We start from the raw sequence: 3,209 nt of genomic DNA on the forward strand, positions 1-3,209 counted from the left end.
TGTTCCAGTTTTGTTTAATTCTTGTTTTGACTTATTGGCATTCCAAAAGAAAATGATTAAAAGGTTTTAAATCACAGTAGTTCCGGCATCTGGAAGTAAAAATACCTCCCTTCAGGCATAAGGAAAAGGAGAGGCAGTACATGAGCTCTAAAGCACATTAACAGATTTGCAGTTTTATGTAATACATACTTGAGCTCAGCAGTAGGTACACTCCAAAATCCTATGTGTCTGTGTTTTACTCTCAGAGAGGGGAGAGTATTAGCTGGCCAAACAGAGGGAGGGGTGTATTATCCCACACTGGACTTTGGTGAGAAGTAGGGGGGAACAAAAAGCTTTCCTTCCTCCAGGTAGATACCAACAGGACGAGGCTAATAATTTCACCAATGGATGACTTCAGGTTGGATTTCAGCCAGCAGACCAGACATTAAACGCCCTGCACAACTGGACAGCAACAGCCCTGATGGGTTGATCATTCTTTCAAAAGCAAGATAAAAACTGATAAATAGAGGCTATAAATCTGGAACAAGCTAGAAGCAAATAGAAAAGCCCCTACTCACAAGCTACTTCAATTACAAATTGCACTTAAAGCTCTTCATGCATTAATCGTTCAGGGACCAGAAAAGAGCCACAACAATGATGAAAGTATATAATGAATTCTACCTCCAGGAACCCCAAAAGATTCTGGACCTCATCCCAAAGTCAAGGTAAAATGGCAGTCCAGGTGTTGGTTTTAGTCTCTACCCCTACTAACAGCATCCATACCACCTGTCCATCACACACTCACACACCAAACATATCCTTGCATGATCCTGCTCCAATTCTTTATTATGAGTTAGAATTAAAATGTAGAAAAACCCTCCACTCTTCTAAAGATTTGTTTAGGAGAATAAAGGAAAAGAGAGTTCTAGTTACTCTCCTCTGCACTGCCTTTCCTCAAGCTCAAGCCAAAGCCCAGAGAGTTCCAGGCCAACATGGCAACCGAAGAGGCTCCTCCCACACACTCCAAATTTATAGCTGCACGCAGTGTAATTCCCTCTGAAACCCCCTGAACTCCCAGCTAAGAGGAAGGAAGAAAAAGACCACAATGAGGAGGAGCAGAGTCAAGGTTGAAAGGGAAAGGAATTGATGTCAGAGAAAAGGGGAGCAAGGATGATCAGGACAGTGCACCCCTGCCCTAGCCTAAAGACAGAAGCATCCAGTTCTACATGTTTCCTGCTTCAAGAGGATCCTGCAAGGCTTTTAATAATAATGTTCGTTGTTTAATACTATAGGAAAGCCTGTGCTAAACTTCACATAATCTTACTTAATCATCATACCAATTACCCCCATTTCTCAGAATTAAAAACTGAGCCTTAAAAGCATTGAGTGCCTTGCCTGGTAAGAGGCAGAGCTGCAATCAGAACTGGAGACAGTGTGCCTCCATAACCAGTCCCTTTCAACATTACCAGAAATTGGAGGACACTCACGCTGGCTTCCAAAATGTTCCTTCAAATCCATATATTAGGCTGGATGGACTAAAGCATGGTTTTTGAAAGATTGCTTAAAAAGGAAGTTCATTAGCACTTTCAATATTCCTGACTGCCCGTCCTTAATACTCTACATTTGCCTAGTATTGATTTTAGTACATCCTGTAATATTGTAGTGACCTGAAATTTGCAGTTTCAGCATTGAGTTCAACTCTGCTGTAACTGCCATGTTAATCTTTCCATTCCAGTCTGACAAGCTGTCCTATGCATCAGGGAGAGCTTGGTTCAGCTGGAGGCCGACTAAACCCCTAACCTGAGGAGTAGCCGAGGACAGTAGAATTCTTTTCCAGGAGATCAAAGACAAATGTTTTCTTTCTCTCTGGTTTCACTCTAGGGCTTTATGCACTGAGTGAACATATTTGTTCTTGAGATCTAGTGACTCACCTTGGAAATCTCATAATACTTTTCACTTAGTATTTCAATACCAGTTGAGAAATTTTAGTGTTTAAAAAAAAAAAAGATTCAGTACATGACCTAGTTGACAGTTTCTCAGCTGCTGAAATAGAACTCACAGTACACCAAAAGCTATCAAAACAGGACCAACTAGAATTAAACTTTCCCTGATCATTTTAAGATAGTCAACAGGTTTTTAAAGAACACAACCAGCATATTGATTCCATTTTCTTCTAATCCTTTCTCGTAAAGAAAGAGAAGGAAAAAAAAAAAAAACACAACACTAGAGCAAGCAAATAAAATACAAAACCTAAGAGGAAAGACTACTTAAAATGAACATAGATGAAAATGAGAGAGAAGAAAAGGAATGAGTTACTGCTCAAATTTCATTAAGACAGAGTAGTAGAATCTATTGAAATGAAAGAGCTCTGCCAGTGAGTACAGGATTCTTCAGTCTCTACAGCCAACCAGCTAAACAGGCTCACTCTTCTCGTAAGTGTTGACTGCCATCTCTTCCTGTTCTAGGCACCCTAGGCAATTAGAAAATTCTCTTATATCTAAACAAAATTTTTCCAGTTGTACTTCCACCCATTGTTCTTAGTACCATCATATAAAGTAGTGCCATTCCAGCTATCTGAGGTAAAAGCCAGATCTTTTGTTTTTGTTTTTGCCAATTCACCAAAGATTCTGTGTTTGTGTGCCTGCATGCACCAGAGTGTAAAACACAAAATCACATGCTTAAATACTGTGGTGACATCAAATTGCTATAAAACTTTCTTTAAAAAAAAAAGATTTATTTAATTTTCAGAGAGAAATAGTGTGTGGGAGCAGGGGCAGAGGGAGAGGGAAAGAGAATCTCAAGTAGACTCAATGCTAAGGGTGGAGCCCAAGGCAGGGCTCCATCTAGAGACTCTGGGATCAGGACCTGAGCTGAAACCAAAAGTCGGACGCTTAATCGACTGCACAACCCAGACAACCTGAAAGTTTCTAAGGCTTTATGCTCAATTTCTGAATTTATCAGATGGGTAACAAGCAGGTCACAAACCAGCATCATCTGCAGACTACCCTTGGAATAGCACTCAAGGACAGGACTACATGGTTTGGCTTGGGTTCCTCCAGAAGCCAAGGCTGAGGCAAGAATTCTAATACAGCTAGGTTACTTTGGAAATGAAATCATTAAGTACTTGGAATGGAGTAGGAAAGTAGAAAAGGAATAAAGGGTGGGTTTTCAAGCCATTTTCCACTGTGGGCTCAACTCCACAGGGAAACTCTGGAAGACAGTGTTAAATA

This window comes from Canis lupus, chromosome 18 (genome assembly GCF_048164855.1).
Source record: "Canis lupus baileyi chromosome 18, mCanLup2.hap1, whole genome shotgun sequence".
Classification (NCBI taxonomy): Eukaryota; Metazoa; Chordata; class Mammalia; order Carnivora; family Canidae; genus Canis; species Canis lupus.